This window comes from Mus musculus, chromosome 6 (assembly GCF_000001635.26).
Source record: "Mus musculus strain C57BL/6J chromosome 6, GRCm38.p6 C57BL/6J".
Taxonomy (NCBI): Eukaryota; Metazoa; Chordata; class Mammalia; order Rodentia; family Muridae; genus Mus; species Mus musculus.
Window position 1 is genome coordinate 58,559,582 of NC_000072.6, and position 24,449 is coordinate 58,584,030.

The following is a 24,449-nucleotide window of genomic DNA, read 5'->3' on the forward strand; positions in this document are numbered from 1 at the left end:
TCCAATCTGTAGGCTTTACAAAAGATTTTCAGTTTTATGAGTTCCCATTTATCAATTGTTTATCTTGGAGCCTGAGCAACTAGTATTCCGTTGAGGAAGTAGTCCCCTGTCCAGTTTGTTAAACGCTATTTCCGACTTTCTCTTCTATTTGATTTAGTGTATCCTGTTTTCCATTGAGATTCTTGATCCACTTGGACTTGAGTTTTGTGTAGGGTGATAATTATGGATCTATTTGCATTCTTCTACATGCAGACACTCAGTTAGACAAGCACCATTTGTTGATACTTTCTCTTATCCATTACATAGGTTTGGCTTCTTTTTCAAAAATCAGGTGTCAATAGGTGTGTGAGTTTGTTTCTGTCTTTGGTTCGATTCCATTAATCAACCTGTCTGTCTCTGTACTAATACCATGCAGTTTGTTTTGTTTTTTTTTTTTTATCACAATTGCTTTGTAGTACAGCTTGAGATCAGGGATGGTGGTTATTTTATTGTTCAATATTGTTTTACCTGTCCTGGGTTTTTTCTTTTTCCATACAAGTTGAGAATTGCTATTTCAAGGTCTGTAAAAAAAAATTGTGTTGAAATTGATGAGAATTGCATTTGAATCTGTAGATTGCTTTTGGTAAGATGATCATTTTACTATGTTACAATCTTACCAATCCATGAAAATGGACATTTTTCCACCTTCTGGAAAAAATGTTTAGTTTCTTTCTTCAGAAACTTTAAGTTCCTTTTCTACAAATCTTTCACTTACTTGGTTAGAGTTACACAAAGATAGTTTATATTAGTGTGGTCATTGTGAAAGGTGTTTTCTTCATTTCTTTCTCAGACTGCTTATCATTTGTATACGAGAACTCTACTGATTTCTTTGTATTTTGTATCTAGCCCCTTTGCTGAAGGTGTTTATCAGCTGAAGAAGTTCCCTGGTACTTCAATGGGCAGGGGTTGGGTGTGCTTATGTATACTATCATATCATCAGTGAATAATGATACTTTAGCTTCTTTCTTTTTGTTTTGCATTCCCTTGATCTATTTTTGTTGTCTTATTGCTCTAGCTAGAACATCAAATACTATATTGAATAGATAGTGAGTGGGCAGCCTTGTCTTGTCCCTGATTTTAGTGGGATTGCTTTAAGGTTTTCTCCATTTAATTTGAAATTAGCTATTGGCTTGCTGTTTCTTGCTTTTATTATGTTTCAGTATATATCTTGTATTCATGATCTCTCCAAGACTTTTAACATGAAGGGGTGTTATATTTTGTCACAGCCTTTTTCAGCATCTAATGAGATGATCACATGATTTTTTCTTTCAGTTATTGCATCCATGTTCATAAAAGAAATTGGTCTGAAATTTTCTTTGTTGAGTCTGTGTGCTTTAGGTATCAGTGTGACTGTCGCCGCATAGAATGAATTTGGCCATGTTCCTTTTGTTTCTATATTGTAGAATCGTTTGAGGAGAATTGGTATTAGCTCTTCGTTGAAAGTCTTGTAAAATTCTGTGCTAAAACCCTATAACCCTGGGATTTTTAAATTTTTGTTGTGGAACTTTTAATGACTTGTTTATACTTCCTTAGGGCTTATAGGAGTGGTTAGTTTATCTGGTCTTGATTTAACTTTGGTCAATGGTATCTGTCTAGAAAATAATCCATTTCATTTAGATTTTCCAGTTTTGCAGAGTACAGGCTTTTGAACCTTGTAGGTTTTTTTTTTTTTAATTTTCTCAGTTTTTTGTTGTTATATCTCCCTTTTCATTTCTGATCTTGATAATTTGGATACTGTTTCTTCTCTGCCTTACACTTGGTTTGGCTAAGAGTTTGTCTATCTTGTTGATTTTTTTCTCAAAGAATCAGCTCTTAGTTATGTTGATTCTTAGTATTCTCTTTGCTACTAATTGATTGATTTCAGCCCTGAGTTTGATTATTTCTTGTCTTCTACTCCTCTTTACTGTGTTTGCTTCTTTTTGTTCTTTTTTTTTTTTTTTTTTTTTTTTTTTGCGATTTTATTTTTTTATTTTTTTTTCCATTTTTTATTAGGTATTTAGCTCATTTACATTTCCAATGCTATACCAAAAGACCCCCTTACCCACCCACCCCCACTCCCCTACCCACCCACTCCCCCCCTTTGGCCCTGGCGTTCCCCTGTACCGGGGCACACAAAGTCTGCGTGTCCAATGGGCCTCTCTTTCCAGTGATGGCCGACTAGGCCATCTTTTGATACATATGCAGCTAGAGTCAAGAGCTCAGGGGTACTGGTTAGTTCATAATGTTGTTCCACCTATAGGGTTGCAGATCCCTTTAGCTCCTTGGGTACTTTCTCTAGCTCCTCCATTGGGAGCCCTGTGATCCATCCATTAGCTGACTGTGAGCATCCACTTCTGTGTTTGCTAGGCCCCGGCATAGTCTCACAAGAGACAGCTACATCTGGGTCCTTTCAGTAAAATCTTGCTAGTGTATGCAATGGTGTCAGCATTTGGAAGCTGATTATGGGGTGGATCCCTGGATATGGCAGTCTCTACATGGTCCATCCTTTCATCTCAGCTCCATACTTTGTTTCTGTAACTCCTTCCATGGGTGTTTTGTTCCCACTTCTAAGGAGGGGCATAGTGTCCACACTTCAGTCTTCATTTTTCTTGAGTTTCATGTGTTTAGGAAATTGTATCTTATATCGTGGGTATCCTAGGTTTTGGGCTAGTATCCACTTATCAGTGAGTACATATTGTGTGAGTTCCTTTGTGATTGTGTTACCTCACTCAGGATGATGCTCTCCAGGTCCATCCATTTGGCTAGGAATTTCATAAATTCATTCTTTTTAATAGCTGAGTAGTACTCCATTGTGTAGATGTACCACATTTTCTGTATCCATTCCTCTGTTGAGGGGCATCTGGGTTCTTTCCAGTTTCTGGCTATTATAAATAAGGCTGCTATGAACATAGTGGAGCATGTGTCCTTCTTACCAGTTGGGGCTTCTTCTGGATATATGCCCAGGAGAGGTATTGCTGGATCCTCCGGTAGTACTATGTCCAATTTTCTGAGGAACCGCCAGACTGATTTCCAGAGTGGTTGTACAAGCCTGCAATCCCACCAACAATGGAGGAGTGTTCCTCTTTCTCCACATCCTCGCCAGCATCTGCTGTCACCTGAATTTTTGATCTTAGCCATTCTGACTGGTGTGAGGTGGAATCTCAGGGTTGTTTTGATTTGCATTTCCCTGATGATTAAGGATGTTGAACATTTTTTCAGGTGCTTCTCTGCCATTCGGTATTCCTCAGGTGAGAATTCTTTGTTCAGTTCTGAGCCCCATTTTTTAAGGGGGTTATTTGATTTTCTGAGGTCCACCTTCTTGAGTTCTTTATATATGTTGGATATTAGTCCCCTATCTGATTTAGGATAGGTAAAGATCCTTTCCCAGTCTGTTGGTGGTCTTTTTGTCTTATAGACAGTGTCTTTTGCCTTGCAGAAACTTTGGAGTTTCATTAGGTCCCATTTGTCAATTCTCGATCTTACAGCACAAGCCATTGCTGTTCTGTTCAGGAATTTTTCCCCTGTGCCCATATCTTCAAGGCTTTTCCCCACTTTCTCCTCTATAAGTTTCAGTGTCTCTGGTTTTATGTGAAGTTCCTTGATCCACTTAGATTTGACCTTAGTACAAGGAGATAAGTATGGATCGATTCGCATTCTTCTACATGATAACAACCAGTTGTGCCAGAACCAATTGTTGAAAATGCTGTCTTTCTTCCACTGGATGGTTTTGGCTCCCTTGTCGAAGATCAAGTGACCATAGGTGTGTGGGTTCATTTCTGGGTCTTCAATTCTATTCCATTGGTCCACTTGTCTGTCTCTATACCAGTACCATGCAGTTTTTATCACAATTGCTCTGTAGTAAAGCTTTAGGTCAGGCATGGTGATTCCACCAGAGGTTCTTTTATCCTTGAGAAGAGTTTTTGCTATCCTCGGTTTTTTGTTATTCCAGATGAATTTGCAAATTGCTCCTTCTAGTTCGTTGAAGAATTGAGTTGGAATTTTAATGGGGATTGCATTGAATCTGTAGATTGCTTTTGGCAAGATAGCCATTTTTACAATGTTGGTCCTGCCAATCCATGAGCATGGGAGATCTTTCCATCTTCTGAGATCTTCTTTAATTTCTTTCTTCAGGGACTTGAAGTTTTTATCATACAGATCTTTCACTTCCTTCGTTAGAGTCACGCCGAGATATTTTATATTATTTGTGGCTATTGAGAAGGGTGTTGTTTCCCTAATTTCTTTCTCAGCCTGTTTATTCTTTGTGTAGAGAAAGGCCATTGACTTGTTTGAGTTAATTTTATATCCAGCTACTTCACCGAAGCTGTTTATCAGGTTTAGGAGTTCTCTGTTGGAATTTTTAGGGTCACTTATATATACTATCATATCATCTGCAAAAAGTGATATTTTGACTTCCTCTTTTCCAATTTGTATCCCCTTGATCTCCTTTTGTTGTCGAATTGCTCTGGCTAATACTTCAAGTACTATGTTGAAAAGGTAGGGAGAAAGTGGGCAGCCTTGTCTAGTCCCTGATTTTAGTGGGATTGCTTCCAGCTTCTCTCCATTTACTTTGATGTTGGCTACTGGTTTGCTGTAGATTGCTTTTATCATGTTTAGGTATTGGCCTTGAATTCCTGATCTTTCCAGAACTTTTATCATGAATGGGTGTTGGATCTTGTCAAATGCTTTTTCTGCATCTAACGAGATGATCATGTGGTTTTTGTCTTTGAGTTTGTTTATATAATGGATTACATTGATGGATTTTCGTATATTAAACCATCCCTGCATCCCTGGAATAAAACCTACTTGGTCAGGATGGATGATTGCTTTAATGTGTTCTTGGATTCGGTTAGCGAGAATTTTATTAAGAATTTTTGCATCGATGTTCATAAGAGAAATTGGTCTGAAGTTCTCTATCTTTGTTGGATCTTTCTGTGGTTTAGGTATCAGAGTAATGGTGGCTTCATAAAATGAGTTGGGTAGAATACTTCTACTTCTATCTTGTGAAAAAGTTTGTGCAGAACTGGAGTTAGATCTTCTTTGAAGGTCTGATAGAACTCTGCACTAAACCCGTCTGGTCCTGGGCTTTTTTTGGCTGGGAGACTATTAATAACTGCTTCTATTTCTTTAGGGGATATGGGACTGTTTAGAAGGTCAACTTGATCCTGATTCAACTTTGGTACCTGGTATCTGTCCAGAAATTTGTCCATTTCGTCCAGGTTTTCCAGTTTTGTTGAGTATAGCCTTTTGTAGAAGGATCTGATGGTGTTTTGGATTTCTTCAGGATCTGTTGTTATGTCTCCCTTTTCATTTCTGATTTTGTTAATTAGGATTTTGTCCCTGTGCCCTTTAGTGAGTCTAGCTAAGGGTTTATCTATCTGGTTGATTTTCTCAAAGAACCAACTCCTCGTTTGGTTAATTCTTTGAATAGTTCTTCTTGTTTCCACTTGGTTGATTTCACCCCTGAGTTTGATTATTTCCTGCCGTCTACTCCTCTTGGGTGAATTTGCTTCCTTTTTTTCTAGAGCTTTTAGATGTGTTGTCAAGCTGCTAGTATGTGCTCTCTCCCGTTTTTTCTTGAAGGCACTCATAGCTATGAGTTTCCCTCTTAGAAATGCTTTCATTGTGTCCCAAAGGTTTGGGTACGTTGTGGCTTCATTTTCATTAAACTCTAAAAAGTCTTTAATTTCTTTCTTTATTCCTTCCTTGACCAAGGTATCATTGAGAAGAGTGTTGTTCAGTTTCCATGTGAATGTTGGCTTTCTGTTATTTATTTTGTTATTGAAGATCAGCCTTAGTGCATGGTGATCTGATAGGATACATGGGACAATTTCAATATTTTTGAATCTGTTGAGGCCTGATTTGTGACCTATTATGTGGTCAATTTTGGAGAAGGTACCATGAGGTGCTGAGAAGAAGGTATATCCTTTTGTTTTAGGATAAAATGTTCTGTAGATATCTGTCAGATCCATTTGTTTCATCACTTCTGTTAGTTTCAGTGTGTCCCTGTTTAGTTTCTGTTTCCATGATCTGTCCATTGGTGAAAGTGGTGTGTTGAAGTCTCCCACTATTATTGTGTGAGGCGCAATGTGTGCTTTGAGCTTTACTAAAGTTTCTTTAGTGAATGTGGCTGCTCTTGTATTTGGAGCATAGATATTCAGAATTGAGAGTTCCTCTTGGAGGATTTTACCTTTGATGAGAATGAAGTGTCCCTCCTTGTCTTTTTTGATGACTTTGGGTTGGAAGTCAATCTTATCAGATATTAGGATGGCTACTCCTGCTTGTTTCTTCATACCATTTGCTTGGAAAATTGTTTTCCAGCCTTTCATTCTGAGGTAGTGTCTATCTTTTTCTCTGAGATGAGTTTCCTGTAAGCAGCAAAATGTTGGGTCTTGTTTGTGTAGCCAGTTTGTTAGTCTATGTCTTTTTATTGGCGAGTTGAGACCATTGATGTTAAGAGATATTAAGGAAAAGTAATTGTTGCTTCCTGTTATTTTAGTTGTTAAAGGTGGCATTCTGTTCTTGTGGCTGTCTTCTTTTAGGTTTGTTGAGGGATTACCTTCTTGTTTTTTCTAGGGCGTTGTTCCCGTTCTTGTATTGGTTTTTTTCTGTTATTATCCTTTGAAGGGCTGGATTCGTGGAGAGATAATGCGTGAATTTGGTTTTGTCGTGGAATACTTTGGTTTCTCCCTCTATGATAATTGAGAGTTTGGCTGGGTATAGTAGCCTGGGCTGGCATTTGTGTTCTCTTAGTGTCTGTATAACATCTGTCCAGGCTCTTCTGGCTTTCATAGTCTCTGGTGAAAAATCTGGTGTAATTCTGATAGGCTTGCCTTTATATGTTACTTGACCTTTTTCCCTTACTGCTTTTAGTATTCTATCTTTATTTAGTGCATTTGATGTTCTGATTATTATGTGTCGGGAGGAATTTCTTTTCTGGTCCAGTCTATTTGGAGTTCTGTAGGCTTCTTGTATGTTCATATGCATCTCATTCTTTAGATTTGGGAAGTTTTCTTCAATAATTTTGTTGAAGATGTTTGCTGGACCTTTGAGTTGAAAATCTTCATTCTCATCCACTCCTATTATCCGTACGTTTGGTCTTCTTATTGTGTCCTGGATTTCCTGGATATTTTGAGTTAGGATCTTTTTGCATTTTCCATTTTCTTTGATTGTTGTGCCGATGTTCTCTATGGAATCTTCTGCACCTGAGATTCTCTCTTCCATCTCTTGTATTCTGTTGCTGATGCTCAAATCTATGGTTCCAGATTTCTTTCCTAGGGTTTCTATCTCTAGTGTTGCCTCGCTTTGAGTTTTCTTTATTGTGTCTACTTCCCTTTTTAGGTCTAGTATGGTTTTGTTCATTTCCATCACCTGTTTGTATGTTTTTTCCTCTTTTTCTGTAAGGACTTCTACCTGTTTGATTGTGTTTTCCTGTTTTTCTTTAAGGACTTGTAACTCTTTAGCAGTGTTCTCCTGTATTTCTTTAAGTGATTTATTAAAGTCCTTCTTGATGTCCTCTACCATCATCATGAGATATGCTTTTAAATCTAGGTCTAGGTTCTCAGGTGTGTTGGGGTTCCCTGGACTGGGCGAAGTGGGTGTGCTGGGTTCTGGTGATGGTGAGTGGTCTTGGTTCCTGTTAGTAAGATTCCTCCGTTTACCTTTCGCCATCTGGTAATCTCTGGAGTTAGTAGTTATAGTTGACTCTGTTTAGAGATTGTTCTTCTGGTGATTCTGTTACCGTCTATCAGCAGACCTGGGAGACAGATTCTCTCCTCTGAGTTTCAGTGCTCAGAGCACTCTCTGCTGGCAAGCTCTCTTACAGGGAAGGTGCGCAGATATCTTGTATTTGGACCTCCTCCTGGCCGAAGAAGAAGGCCCAAAACAGGACCTTTCTCAGACAGTGTGTTGCTTTGGCAGTTCCCAGGTGGTACAGACTCTCACCTAAGCAGACTAAATTCCTAAGTTCCTTGGAGTCCCGGGACCAAGATGGCGACCGCTGCTGCTGTGGCTTAGGCCGCCTCCCCAGCCGGGCGGGCACCTGTCCTCCGGTCCAGACGGTGGCTGGCTGTCCCCGGCCCACACAGGGTGCTGCCTCAGCGCCTCTGTGCTTCTGCCTGTTCCAGAAGCTGTCAGGTTCTCTGGCGCACCCTCTCACCTGTTCAGACTAATTTCCTAAGTTCGGCGGGTCCCGGACCAAGATGGCGACCGCTGCCGCTTCTTTTTGTTCTAAAGCTTTCAGCTTTCAGGTTTGCTGTCGTTAGTTGAGCTTTCTCCACTTTTTAAATGAAAGCATTTAGTGCTATGAACTTTCCTCTTAGCATTGTTCTCTATAAGTTTGGATATGCTGTGCCCTCATTTTCATTTAATTCTAGAAAGTATTTAATTTACTTCTTTATTTCTTCCTTGCTCAGTAATCATAGAGGAGAGAGTTATTCAGTTTCTATGAGTTTGTACGTTTTCTGTTGTTTCTAATGTTGTTGAAATTAGGCTTTAATCCATGGTGATCTTAAAAGATGTAAGGGATGCAATAGCACTCCATAGCCAAATACCTCCGGGAAAGCACTGGCCTATCAGGAGTGTGGAAACACCTGTGAACACAAGTAAGACCACCACTTATGCTCAGAGGGACTAGCCCAGAGCCCTCATAACACAGGACCTGAGGAACAGCCTGGGACAGGATCCTTCCTGTTTCCATCTGCACTGGGAGCTGATCCTGTGCCACAGTGATCCATGCCTGAATACCTTCAGGAGAGAATTGAACTCCCAAGAGCGCCAACGCACCTGTGAGCACAGGTAAGACCACAACTTCTGCTCAAAATCCTGGCCCAAGGGTGACATACCCAGAGCGATCAGGACACAGGAACCAAGGAACAGCCTGAGACAGGATCCTTCTGGTTTCCATCTGCACCCCAGAGCTGACCCTGTGCCATAGCCCTCATTACCCAAATTTTTCCCAGAGAGAACTAGTCTCCCAGGAGTTACACAGACTTGCAGGAGGGACAAAACACAGTCAGAGACAGAAAGACCAGCTAACATCAGAGATAACCAGATGGCAAGAGGCAAGGGCAAGAATATAAGCAATACAAAACCAAGGCTACTTGGCATAATTAGAACCCAGTTCTCCTACCACAGTGAGCCATGGATACCCCCAACACACAGGAAAAGCAAGATTCTGTTTAAAATCACATCTCATGATGATGATAGAGGACTGTAAGAGGGACATAAATAACTACCTTAAAGAAATACAGAAGAACACAGGTTAACAGGTAGAAGCTCTTCAAGAGGAAACACAAAAATCCCTTAAAAAATAGCAGGAAAACACAACCAAACAGGAAGGAATTGAACAAAACCATCCAGGATCTAAAAAAATAGAAACAATAAAGAAATCACAAATCTTGGAGTTAGAAAACCTAGGAAAGAGATCAGGAGTCATAGATACAAGTATCACCAACAGAATAGAAGACACCATCAGGTGTAGAAGACACCATAGAAAACATTGACACAACTGTAAAAGAACTGTAAAAGAACTGTAAAAGAAAATGCAAAAAGCAAAAAGCTCCTAACACAAAACATCCAGGAAATCCAGGAAACAATGAAAAGATCAAACCTAAGGATAATAGGTATAGAAGAGAGTGAAGATTCCCAACTTAAAGGGCCAGTAAATATCTTCAATAAAATTATAGAAGAAAACTTCCCTAACCTAAAGAAAGAGATGCCCATTAACATACAAGAAGCCTACAGAACTCCAAATAGATTGGATCAGAAAAGAAATTCTTCCCATCACATAATAGTCAAAACACCAAATGGACAAAACCAAGAAATAATATTAAAACCAGTAAGGGAGAAAAGTCAAGTAACATATAAAGGCAGAAGTATCAGAATTACACCAGATTTCTCACCAGAGACTATGAAAGCTAGAATATTCTGGGCCGATGTCATACAGTCCCAAAGAGAACACAAATACCAACCCAGTCTACTATGCTCAGCAAAACTCTCCATTACCATAGATGGAGAAACCAAGATATTTCATGACAAAAACAAATTTACACAATACTTTTCCGCAAATCCAGCCCTACAAAGGATAAAAGATTGAAAACTCCAACACAAGAAGGGAAACTACACCCTAGAAAAAGTAAGAAAGCAATCTTTCAACAAACCCATAAGAAGATAGCCACAAAAACATAAAAACAACATTAAAAATAACAGGAAGCAACAAGCACTTTTCCTTAATATCTCTTGACATTATTGGACTCAACTTCCCAATATAAGACATAGAATAACAGACTGGATATGTAAACAGGACCCAATATTTTGTTACAAACAGGAAAGTCACCTCAGTGTCAAAGACAGATACTTGCTCAGACTAAAGAGCTGGAAGACAAATTTCTAAGCAAATGGCCCCAAGAAACAAGTTGGAGTAGCCATTCTAATATCAAATAAAATCAACTTTCAACCAAAAGTTATCAAAAAAGATAAGGAAGGATACTTCATACTTGTCAAAGGAAAAATCTGCCAAGATGAACTCTCAATTCTGAACATTTATGCTTCAAATGCAAGGGCACTCACATTCATAAAAGAAACTTTACTAAAGTACACATTGCACCTCACACAATAATAGTGGGAGACTTCAACACCCCACTCTCATCAATGGGCAGATCATGAAAACACAAACTAAACAGATACACAGTGAAACTAACAGAAGTTATGAACCAAATGGATTTAACAGATATCTATAGAATATTTTATCCTAAAACAAAAGGATATACCTTCTCCTCAGCACCTCATGGTACCTTCTCCATAAGGTCACAAATCAGGCCTCGACAGATCCAAGAAGATTGAAATAATCCCCTGCATCCTATCAGATCACCATGGACGAAGGCTGGTCTTTAGTAGCTACAAAAACAACAGAAAGCCCACATACATGTGGAAGCTGAACAACATTCTACTCAGTGATAACTTGGTCAAGGAAGAAAGAAAGAAAGAAATTGAAGACTTTACAATTTAATGAAAATGAAGGTACAACATACCCAAAACTTAGGGACACAATGAAAGCAGTTGTAAGAAGAAAACTCATAGCTCTGAGTACCTCCAAATAGAAACTGGAGAGAGCATACACTAGTGGCTTAACAGCACACCTGAAAGTTCTAGAACAAAAAGAAGCAAATACACCCAAGAGGAGTAGAAGGGAGGAAATAATCAAATTCAAGGCTAAAATCAACCAAGTAGAAACAAAAAGAACTATACAAAGAATCAACAAAACCAGAAGCTGGTTCTTTGTGAAAATCAATGAGATAGAGGTTTTGTACATTATCATGGTGGAGATTCTGGTGGCATACAGGCAAACATGGTAGCTGAGAGTTCCATATCCAGTTCTGCAGGCAGTAGGTAGAAAGAGCCAATGGGCCTTCCTTAGGTTTTTTAAAGCATCAAAGCCTATCTCCAATAATACACTTTCTCCAACAAAGCCACCCTCCTAAGCCTTTCAGATAATGCAAATCTAAGAGCCTATCAGGCCTTTCTTTTTCAACCACTACATTTAGCATAGGGCTTCTGATTTTGATGGATTATTTTACTTAATATGTCTCCTGTGTTCTAAGGGAAATTTAGGGGATTATCTTTCAGCCATAGGTCAGAATAGACAAGTTTTTTTTTTCTTTTTGGAACTCCACTTAATAGCTCCAAATCCTTACAGAAAAAAAAATATGCCATATCTGAAAGAGATAGTCATATTTTTGTTATGTCAAGGAATACATTTTTTTAAAAGTAAAGCTTGACTTCTCCAGATTTAGATCCTTTGAGGGACTGACCTTGCCTGTCAGGAAGTTGAGTCCTTGCCATTAAGGTATATCTGGAATAGGATGCTGGTTCCCAGGAAGCTTTCAATCAGTTCTTACAAACCAAAGTAACTCTTGAATTGAGGAGTGTATGCTACTGCTGATTCTCAGCTCTATTGGTTTTCCTGGCTATTCCACATTTCTCTCTACTTTTTTAAACTCAAGCCTGGCATGAAGTCTAATCTTTGATGTCAATGTGACCGCATCTCGAAGCAACTAAAATCCAAGATTCTGGACATTCCAATGAGGGATTTTCTTAATCAGACAACTTGAATTCAGAAGACCTATCATAAACCTTATGGTTAAAAAAACATGGAAGTGGGAAGCTTTGCCTTTTTCCTGCTGGCCTTCACTTCACTGGCAAGTTTATCTATCCTGTTTCTGAGCCATTCAGTCTCCTGTTTTAGAACCTACTTCTTTGGGATTCCAGAGCAGACTGAAAACTGGCAGCTCTATAGGACCTCCCTGGGATTCCAGCACTAGATTGAGATTGCACAGACATCTACTCTCAGGTACTGAACAAATATTGCATGTTTGACCTTTCTATTGCAGATATGGAAATATGCATTCTTATTATATTTTATTATATTATATTATATTATATTATATTATATTATATTATATTACATATCTACTATATTGTATCAACTCTTTTCATTTAGAGAATCATGGCTTATATTGCCAGTAAATAAGGGAAGAAAATGTTTAAAAGTATATAAGTATAAAATTGGGTGGGGGGTGTTGTTGTTGTGTTTTAGTTTGTTTGTTTTCGAGACAGGGTTTCTCTGTGTAGCCCTGGCTGTCCTAGAACTCACTCTGTAGACCAGGCTGGCCTTGAACTCAGAAATTCACCTGCCTCTACCTCCTTCAATTTCTCGTATGGTAAGTGTTCGCCCAAAATCCAAAAGCTAGGAAGCCTAAAGACGTCCTGGAAACTCTTAGTAAGTTACATGTGGTATATAAATAATGAAACAGATGGTATGTATAATATTTTCTGTGATCAAAGGTGAACTTATTAATAGCAAAGTTCTATTTAAATCAGTATATTTCTCTTATGATCTATTCTTTGTAACATTTTCAAGGATTTAAAAATTTAAAAACTGTCTAATCAAGATAATGAAAAACTATTTCTTAACAAAATCAGAATTTATTTGAAATGTTTGTTTCTACTTAAGCTTTATCCAAATGTTACACTACAGTTGAAAGTATAAGATTGATGTAACTGATGTTCTCAGTGTTGAGTAGGCATGCTTGGAGGCTTTAATAGTTTAAACAAGGATGACCTCTGTATAAGTGGAACAAGGATGTTGCAACACTTGTTCTCCAGTTAGTGATGCTGTTTGGGAATGTTTGGGAATGCCGAACTTGTGGGAGGAAATGTGTTACTATAGACTGGAGAGGGATTTGAGATTTTAAAGATTCCATGCCACACTTGGCTTTGTGTTGCAGTTCAAGATGTGCATGGTCCTCTTCCTGCTGCTGCCATGCCATCCTCACCATTATGGACGCCAAACTTGAGGGCCATAAGCCAAAATAAACATTTATTTGTTTTTGTATAAGTTGCCACAGTCATGGTGTGGCATGTGTTTGAACCAAGTGTTCAAACCTCTGATCTACAGAGGCCATCCTCATTCAAACTCTTACACCCTCCAAATCTGTTTATTCAACATCCAGAAGGCTACATCAATCTTTTATTTTTAACTTTAGTGGTCCATTTAAGTAAAGCTTAAGTAAAACCAAACGTTTAAAATAAATCCCGATTTTGTTAAGAAATAGTTTTTAAATGATTACAGAAATATAATATAGGAATTCAACCCAGAGAATAGATCATTGCTGTAATGAACCTAACCATATTAGGTCCTGGAGGGATGAAGAAATTTTGGAACTCTGGAAAATAAAAAAGCAGTTGAATGATGTAAGCAGTCCTTATTGGGCCATCCTTATAGGAAACAGAAAGACAGTAATATTGGTAGCAGTGTGGACTATGGAGGCCCAATGAGGTTTCAGAGGGAACAAGTTCAGAAGCAGAGCTAGAAACAACACCTGTGAGATTTGGCAAAGAATTTGGCTGCCTTTTGCACTTTTCCTAAAAATTGTCTGAGAGTAAATTTAAAGTAACACACTATGTTTTTTTATGGAAACAATTTCAAGAAAGCATAAAATTTAGTCTGCAACATGGTTATTATTAGCAATGAGTGAAAAAGAGCAAGTGGAATAAAAGGAAAAACAAATGTAGTTTTGAAGAGAACATGATCACCACTGAACTAAGCATTACAGCCAAGAGCTGAGCATAAGTGCTATTAACAAGAGCATCTCTGGAGCTGGTGAGATGGCTTAGCAGTTAAGAGCATTGGATGTTCCTTCAAAGGACTGGGGTTCAATTCTCACCAACCACATGGAAGCTCCAAAACTGTAACTCTAACACCTTCACACGGATTTATATGCAGGCAAAACACCCATGCACCTAAAATAAGAAATGAATAAACAAACAAACAAATAAATAAATAAGCCCATGCTCTGCCCTGGAACAAAGGGAAGGCTGTCCTCAGAGCAAAATCCCACTTAGCTAAGCATAAAAATTGTGAAACAAAAAGTGTTGAGGAATGTTCTGTTCCTAGAAAACATTATGTTATAGCCAGAAAGTGGAATATAGTGGTTTGAACAGCAATGTCCCCCACAGGCTCGAATGTTTGGATATTCTCAGTTGCTGGTTCTGTTTGGGGAGTTCTAAGTTATGACATGGGAGGCAGAATATGAGTGTTTAAAATCTCTATGTTACTTATGGTTCACTCACTGTTTTGTGCTTGCAGTTGTTCAAGATGTGAGCTCTCTGCTTCCTGCTCCTGCTACCCTGCCTGTCACCATCATATGGACATTTAACTTTCTTAGTTACTTTTCTATTGCTGTGAAAATACACCATGACCAAGGCAACTAATAAAAGAGTTTATTGGGAGCTTACAGTTTCAGAGTGTGAGTCCATGACCATCGTAGTGCAGAACACAACAGCAGCAGGCAAACATGGCACTGGAGCAGTAGCTGAGAGTTTATATCCTTATTCACCAGCATGAAGGAGAGAGAAGGGGGGCTAACTATAATAGTGTGAGCTTTTAACACTTGAAAGGCTAACCCTATTGACACACCTCCAGTGACCATACCTCCTAGTCCTCCCAAATAGTTCTGCAAACTGGAGACCAAACATTCAAATAGATGAGCCTATGTAGGCCATTCTCATTGGAACCATCACATTACCCTTCTGGACCATAAAACAAAATAAACTCTTTTTCTGTAAGTTGTCTTTGTCGTGGTCTTTTATTACAGCAACCAAAAGTAACTAAGTGGGAGGTCTGTACCAATGTGGACAGAAGAACTAAATGGAAGTCACTGTATTCTGATCTTTGCCTTCCGAGGTCAACCAGGTCCCTGGAAATCATGAGGAATCTCTCCTAAGGTCCTGCAGCTCTGTCTCCTTGGCCAGAGAGGCTGTAGAAACCCTGATGTTTGACTCTATTCAACATTCATTCTCCAAAGGGGATAGTCAACATGGAGATATGGCTTCAGTGTTTCTAAAGTGATATGGTCAGCGAGATCCCAACTCATCTCAACAGATAATACAACTGGTAAACCAACAAACAAAAAACAACCCAATACAAAAAAAACAGGATCCAAAACTAACTGATCCCTGAGTATCATATCCCTAATTTTGACTACTGCATGATCTTAAAGACCGTCTACACTTTTTGGCATTTGTCTTAGTTAGGGTTTTATTGCTATAAAGAGACACCATGACCAAGACTTATCAAGGAAAACATTTAATTGGGTCTTATAAATTAAAAAACATTTAATTTAAATACAGTTTCGGAGGTTTAGTCCATTATCACCATGGCAGGAAGCATGGCAGCCTGCAGGCAGACATGGTGCTGAAGAAGGAACTAAGAATTCTACATTTTGATCCAAAAACAGCCAGAAGGAAACTCTTCTATGCAGGCAGCCAGGTCTCATCCATACTGGATAGAGCCTGAGCATAGGAGGAGACCTCAAAGCCCACCTTCACAGTGACACACTTCCTCCAACAAGACCACAACTCCTAATACTGCCATTTCCTATGAACCAAGCGTATTCAAATCAACACAGCATCTATACTACAGGAAAGTACTCTATAATCTGTCAAAAGAGATTTGTAAGCATCAACCCAGCCACAGCACCACTGTCTACAATGGTACCCTGCTCGCAAGATATGCTAGTGGAATGGTGACTCAAAACTTGTAGGAATTACCAAGCAATATCTTCTTTGACTGAAAATTCACTGGGAACCCCATGAAAGAGGAGACAGAAAGAGTTTAAGAAACAGAGGGGGACTACTGGAGAGATGGCACAGCAGTTAATAGCACTGACTGCTCTTCCAAAGATCCTGAGTTCAATTCCCAGCAACCACATGGTGGGTGGCTCACAACCATCTGTAGCGGAATCCAATGCCCTCTTCTGGTGTGTGTGATAACCACTTTAAAATGAAAGTTTGGTTTTTTCCCCCAAGGGAATCTCACTGGGGAAACAAACTACTCTTTAAGAGTAATCTGCATGACCAGGAGTAAATGACCAACAGAAAACAAATTCAAAGGCATCTTTGGAGGATCCTTGTCTCATAAAGTTGTATTGGAGCCTTTCCATGTTTCTTCTCTAGGTCCTTTTATGCATATATTATGACTTCCAGTTTAGTGTTTTTATGGGATTCCTGAGTATGTGATGTGTATATATCTATTTCTTGTGCTATGCCTTTTCTTGGTCTCTCTCTCACTCTTTTTTTTTTGGCTTGTTTGTTTTGTCCTATTCTTATCCATTAGTCTTGTTTTATCATTAAAATAATACAATACAGTACAGTACAGTACAGTACAATACAATACAATGCAGTACAATATTATTACCCTTTAGATGACTGTTATCTGTTAAAAGACAAAAAGGAATATGGATGGGAAGGAAGGTGAGGAGAAACTGGGAGGAGTAGAGGGAGGAGAAATTATAATCAGGATATATTATGTAAGAAAAATGTATTTTTAATAAAAGGAGAAAATGATTAGTATACTGTCTAGTTTTTATGGTCAAGTTGACATAGGCTACAGTCACCTTGGAAGTATGCATATAAGTTGAGATTTGCCTATACAGATTGGCTTGTGGCATATGTGGGGCATTGTCTTTATTGCTGGTGGACATAGGAGGCCCAGGCCCACCATTTGAAGTCCTATGACCTGGGGTTTATAAAAGGGTAGCTCAGCAGGCCTGGGAGCAAACCAGCAAGCAGCATTCCTCAGTGGTGTCTGCTTCAGACTCCTACCTTAAGGTCTGGCCTTGGCTTCCCTCAGTGATAGACTGGAATCTGTCAGATGAAGTAAACCCTTTCATCTCCAAGATGCAACAGAAACTCAACGAGAGCCTCTCGCCTCTCTGTCTGTCTCTCTGTCTCTGTCTCTGTCTCTGTCTCTGTCTCTGTCTCTCTCTCTCTCTCTCATCAATCCAAGGAATCCTAGACATGACAATTAATTTCATATAAACTATTATAAGAACAACTATTTCTTCATCTGATTTTTTTTTTTCTGGGCAAGAAACTGCTGCTATATACAAGATACCATGTTTGGCTTAATTTCAACACTGCAGCTGAAAGGCAATGCCTGGGCCAGAAGACAGGGATTTAAGAAAGGATTTCTGCTTTCTTGATTGCTTTCTTCCCTCAAATGAACATATTTGCAATCTATATATGAGAACATGACTAAAAGGTAGAATAGGACAGGGTCATGATTGAGACAACTGGAGTGGCCAACCCACACCCTCCTCATTGCCCCACTTCAGTTCCTGCCATGAGTCTTACACAAAGTCCCTAGGCCAGCAGTTTGCTGGTGCCCTGCTTCTCAGGACCTCTTGCTTCTTTCTCTAAAGCTCACATCTATAAACTGACAACAAACTCCTTTTTTAACTCTTTCTCCTGTAAACAAGAGCTCCTGAAAAGACTGATGGAGCCTGGATGTAGTGGCAGACCCCTTTAAACTGAGTATTCGGGAAGCAAAGGCAAGAGGATATCTGAGTTTGATGCCAGCTCTGTCTATAGAACCAGTTCCAGGAAAGCCAGGGTTACACAGAGAAATCCTGTCTCAAAAAATCAACACTCCTAGCCCCCTCCAAAAAAGGACGATTGCTTACAGAAAGGGGTTGACATATCAGAACTCCAATACTCTGGAGAGATTTGAATGCTACAGGACTAGAGGACTGGAGGCTAACTAACTTGTCTACCAGGGCCAGCTCTAAAACACTGCCCAAGGCAAGGTGCTGGGTCTGCTCTCCCAAATGCTGAAGCCAGCAAGGGGCAGGGCTATTAGCATAGGAAATTTATGAGCATCTGATCAGAAAGACACTGAAGATGAGAGGCATTTGTTACTTTAATGTGGAGGTGTCTGAGAGAATGATCTCATGATGATCAATGGCTTCATAGGGAAACTGGAGAAATGTTCCTCTTTCTTGGGTCAAAAGTGTTGACTCAAAACCACATCTCTAACCTTAAGGGAATACAAGATAGTTTTTCTGAAATCATTTTGGGTGACCAGGGCCTAGGAACACAGACTTTACCTCAAATTCATGTTCAAATGTAGAAACAGTTTCATGAAGTATTATAGCTTTATAGAACAAAAAGTCATAAATCAAAGCAAGTTTAAAAAACCTTGGAGTTATAGCAGAGAAGTAGGTACATAGAAATTGCAGAATCTTTTTTATACGCCCAAGATACTATTTAATAACCTGCTTAGTTTTGAGGTTGGTAGACGCTTGCAGTCTGGTAAATTAATAAATTTTTATCCATTAGTCACAGGATGTTAGTTCTGACACCACGGCAAGATTAATACTTGCCCAAGATAAGGTATTTAGCTTCTGGACTTACCACATTCCAGTCTTTCCACAGTGCTGAAATTCTAGTCACTCAGTTTCTGCAAATACAGCTATCTTTTGGGAATTCTCCTTTGCAGTCCTCTTTGTTAGCCAACCAAACATTTTTTTGAGTAAGGGGTCATATATTATTTATTAAATATCATAAGTTCCAACATAGCTAAGCAGCTCATTACTAGGATCTGATGTAGAGGCTGAGTAGAGCAAGACAGCATCTTCTGGAAAGAAGAATAGGTGATAAATGCAACCTTTTAAATTATCTGATATTAATACAAATAAAGACAGGAGAAGTGTAAACTGAGGATAAAGCTAGCTCAGCAAGGTAACTTTATTTTCTTAATTACAAACAAAGTATCTATTTACAAGCCTCATCCTACAGCTAAATTACTAGCTCTTTGGAAGTGTCTATCTGTGTCATTATAAGGAGCTATTCTACCTTTCTCTTAAGCTCCTCAAAACCCAAAAGGGCTCCTCAGTTCTCTTTGTTGGAATAGTGCTTTACCTGTGTCCTGCCAGCTGCTTTTCTGTTGCTCTTTTCTGAGAGAGAGAGGGAGAGGAGAGAGAGAGAGAGAGACAGAGAGAGAGAGACAGAGACAGAGACAGAGAGAGGGACAGAGAGAGAGGCAGAGAGAGAGAGAGAGAGAGAGAGAGAGAGAGAGAGAGAGAGAGACAAAGAGAGGAGAGAGAGAGACAGAGAGAGGAGAGAGAGAGAGAGAGAGAGAGAGAGAGAGAGAGAGAGAGAGACTATGAAAGGTCCCATTGCTTATAAAAGAAGTCTCTAGCTCCTCCCCTACACCCTTGACAGGCTGAACTATGTCACTATCACCAGGTGAGATGCAGGAGGGTGTGGGGGCGGGGGTAGGGGCTCCAAGTCAAGTCAGTAGTGGCTAAACCATTTCAAGTTTATGGTGAGTTAGCTCTAGACCACCCAGCTGACTTTGCCTGGGGTCATACAGCAAGCAACACAAGCCTTCTCCCAAGCAACTTGCCTTATGGACAGGGACTTTCCCTGCATTAGCATTCTTATCTATGGAGGCTTTTAGAGGCACGCCTAAACCGCATCTCTTCAGAACACACCTAACAGCAACTGAATAATGCTATACCTATTTAAGCTTTGGCATTTTGCTAATAATTAGTGTTTCTACATACAATAATCAAATATCCTGTAACAGGTAAAGGCCACTAAGAAACAAAATCCTGGATGGTGTTAAACCATCTGCTCATGACACAGATCTGAATGATTTTCTTATGATCTTTTTCTGACATAGCACATGAACCGGGATGACTATATCTACAATCAAATAATTAAAGACACAATTTGACCTAATGGAGTAAGCTAACAAATGAAGGAAAGATGTATTTAAAATAACCAAAATGTACATATTTAACTACATTGACTATATTTCCCTGTGTTTATAGTTATTTGTACTGTATGAGCTATCTTACTTATATTTAAGTGGCTGGAAATGACACCTCCAATCACTTTAGTATTGTCTTCCCTTTTTATTTGTAAAATACAAACATTCTTTAATGATTTTTTAAAAGGCTGGATAATTGCACTATAGAACTTTTTAGATAATAGTTAAAACTAGAAACATCAATACTTAATGTATAAAACAACATAAGTGTTGTTATTTAAGATTGCTATCTTCTGTATAATTCTAAACCTTTGGTTATCTACAGCTAGAGTAAAGAGAATTAAAGTTATATTTAAAAACTAGATTTTAAATTTTTATCCAAACTATACTGTGTAATGAGAATATATAGGGCAGTAAAAACCTTGGAACTCTTAAATGTTAGTTTTGGAATAACGTATGGGCTTAGGGTAAGCTAGCAGCCACAACTAAAGGCATGATTAAATGAAAGGACATTATATCTTCACTTGTAACTTCTCGAAGACCAAGATTATTTTATCACTTAAAGATATATTGGTGGAACAACTAAATATCATAAAAAATTAAATCTAAAAACTTAAATCTAAGAAATATAAACAGTGAGGGAAACATTTGGTTCTTGGGGTACTCAATTGTCAGCTAAGGGGAGTACCATCCAGCTACTTTAAATTCACATGCGTGTGCTCTCAGATGATGATAAAAAGCTCACTGTCTTCTAGGAAATGGGTTAAAATTATCTGGATACACTCCAGTTCTTTTAATAATTATGAAATCTTCTGTGTGATTGTATTTTTCTTTTAAGTAATGAATTCCTGTCCAACCTGCCTCCCTGCCCTGTCCCCCCATCCCACTTCCCCCTCTCTCCCTCCCTTTGAGAAAGACTCTATAGGTAATTTTGAATTTTAGTAAAGTCTTTTACAATATTAGTTTACATTATTAGTTTATTTAATAGACCAAGTCTTATAAACAAATTTAAATATTTGTCCATTAAAACAAGTTTTACAAGTTTAATTCACAAGGAGTTTTCTAAGCAGTGTTGACATAAAAACTACATCTCTTGGGTGGCTGTAGAAATGGCTCAGCGGTTAAGAGCACTGATTGCTCTTCCAAAGGTTCTGAGTTCAATTCCTAGCAATCACATGGTAGGTCACAGCTAACTGTAATAGGATCTGATGCCTTTTTCTGTGTGTCTGAAGACAGTTACAGTGTACTTATATACATAAAATAATTTAAAAAAAAACCCTACAGCTCTTATCTTAAAAGGAGTAAGTAATAATTTATTTTGGATCCATTTGAGTGGCTATGTCTCCAGAGAACAGATCTATGTTATTACAAACTGTTCCAATGTAGAAGTAGTTTCATGACATTTTTATAATTTTACAAGACAAAGAAAGTCATACATCAAAGCAAGTTTAAAACACGTTAATGGGTTCAAAGAGGCAGGTACAAGGAGATGGGTGAGCTTAATCTACAGACGAAGGTGCTATCTGATATCATGCTTAGTTCTGGAGTTGGTGGAAGCTAATGATGTGCTAAGTCAATGATTTTAAATGGTCTTATTTATTATCAAAAGATGTGAGAGTCTGAGTAGGGCAACAGAAGGCTCTTGAGGAAGGCTAAAACTATCTCAGATAAATAGCCTGTAAAACTGCAAGATTCCAGTCTCTCCACAGTATTGAAATTTCAATTGGAACATCAGTCTCTCTGCAAATCCAGACTTTTTCAGGAATATGTCATTCATAGCCAGACACAGATCTTTTTTCAGAAACTATCATTTACAGTATGTATCATTCTCTAAACAGATCATCTTGTTGTTGTTGTTGTTGTTAAAGCAGTGACCCTCCAAAAAGGAAAAGTCTTTGTCCAGTGAGGGAGAAAAACCCTAAAACTTAATCATAGGTTTTTAAAATCCATATACCAAAACAGTAAAATGCAGATAACAATTTTAATAAGGTCATTTTAAAATGAAAGTTCAGGGGGCTTTTTCTAAACCACCTACACACACACACACACATCACACCTTAGATATGTAACAATTTTAAACATAGGTAAATTATATTTGTAGTTTTTGTTTTCTAAAATAAATTTAAGTTAATTACTTGTTAAATGTTTCAATTATTATGACTAGTACCTTGAAATACTTTTTATTAGAAAAAGTATTTGCTTTTATTAGTGTTTATAAAGCACCCAAATTAGAATAAAGTTTATAATTTATGACTATCATTTTCACTTTTAACCTAGAAACAGGAGAAAAAATTAAAATATATCATTGTGGGGTTAATTAGGCTACTTAACATTAAGCTTATTTAAATTCTAAAGATGTATTAGTAAGCCTCCAAGTAGGTTATTGAAATGACAATTAAAAAAATACTTAAGAGTTGGCACTTATATTGGCCTTGTTAAAATCAGGGTCTTAAAATCTGTTAGGTAAAAAATATTCCTAAAATAATTTAATGTTTGTATTCACATACACTTTCACACACATATGAAACATATACAAAAGCACAGACATAAATTATCTTCTTGACCTTTAGAGTAGAGTTTAGTATTTCAAGGAAGTGCAATTGTTCATAGGAAGAACATATCCTGCAGCGGAGCAACCACCTCTTAAAGTTCATATATGCCTCAAGCAATTTGGGCCATGTGGTAGAACCAGAACTAAAATAAGGATCAAGGAGACAGCATCTTGACCAGAACTATGTGAGTATGTATATCTTGTCCCTAAAAGCAGATTTAAAATTCTAACTTAAAAACTCACGTTAATTGTTCCCCAGAGATATTTAGAGCCATTAGCGGTCTCTATTTTACCTATGTGGTTGCATTAATTAAATAGACTTTTTGTCATTTACCATTATTTTGTTCCTTTAAATTTCAGTTTTATTATGAGCCAAAATCTGGGTCAAGTTTACAACTTTAGTTTACATGAACACTTACTTATAAGCCAATTTGATACTAAGTATATTATGAAAAATAAATAAACACTGCTTTGCTTAGCAAGTATGGACAGTTCGGAGAAGTAAATGTTTCTCCCAGTTTTCCCAATACTTGCAAGTTAGTAATTATTACACATAAAACTGGCTAGAATACCAGAATGTGGTTTATCCTTAAACAAACCTTCTGTGATGGTTATTCTTGGTTATCAACCTGTCCACATCTGGAATTAACTAAAACTCAGAAATGTCTGGATACAATTGAGTGGGATTTTTGTTTTGTTTTGTATTGTATTGTATTGTATTGTATTGTATTGTATTGTATTGTTTTGTTTTGCTTAATTGGATCATTTGAAGTGAGAAGGTCAAATCTTTGCAGTGGAAAGACCCACCTTTAATTTAGACCACACCTTCTGTTGACAGCCTGTATAAAGGACATAGAAGAAGGAAGCGCTCTCTCTCTCTCTCTCTCTCTCTCTCTCTCTCTCTCTCTCTCTCTCTCTCTCTCTCTCTTTCTCTCTCTCTGTATGTGTGTATGTATGTATGTATGTATGTATGTATGTATGTATGTACGTATGTATCCCTGTTTCTTCCCTCCCTTCCTAGCAAATCCACTCTTTCATTGGCATTAGAGCCCACGTCTTCAGGATTATGGTATATACTGAGGACCAGCTGAGAGATCCAGTCTCATGGACTGAGCAACTACTGAATTCTTAGACCTTCATTACACAGACATATACATAGAGCCATTGTTGGGCTAGATGTGTGTGTGTGTGTGTGTGTGTGTGAGAGAGAGAGAGAGAGAGAGAGAGAGAGAGAGAGAGAGAGAGAGAGTCATTCTATAAATTGTTACTCTAGGAAATCCAGACTAATAGAACAAATTACCTTCTTAAATGCTCCCCCCCACACACACACACACACACACACACACACACACACATTTCTTTTTTTCTTTTCTCCTGAAAAAAAATCACATGGATATGCTAGGAAGGACACTTGTTTAGAATCAGTTTCATGTGCTACTTTCGGGATTGACTTTCTCAGCTTTTACCCTGAGACTGTCTTCTACATGTTTGTACATATATAAGGATGCTCTAGAAACTGGGTGAGCCAATAAACTTCATCCTGTGAATTTAACTTTAGCAGCTGCGTCTCCAGAGATTGACTGACTAGAATTTTAGTGCTGAGGGAAGATTGGAATGTTCCAGTCCCAGAGGGTAATTAGCTTATGTTGAGTTAGTTCTAGCTTCCAAAACAGACACCCTTTGTCTACCTCTGTGTCTGAATTAATGCCCTGTGACTAAGAGATATAAACATTTTAGAGTTTATTAATATAGCAAACCACTAGCATC

At 38.2% G+C, this 24,449-nt stretch overlaps 1 long non-coding RNA gene across 1 annotated transcript in view; it reads right to left on the minus strand.

Annotated features, from left to right (window-relative positions):
• Window positions 1–24,449, minus strand: part of Gm45943 — a 48,786-nt gene that overhangs the window by 24,112 nt on the left and 225 nt on the right. The window contains exon 2 of the long non-coding RNA XR_003956446.1: window positions 18,769–18,991. This is a non-coding gene — a long non-coding RNA (predicted gene, 45943). The remainder of the gene's footprint in view (window positions 1–18,768; window positions 18,992–24,449) is intronic.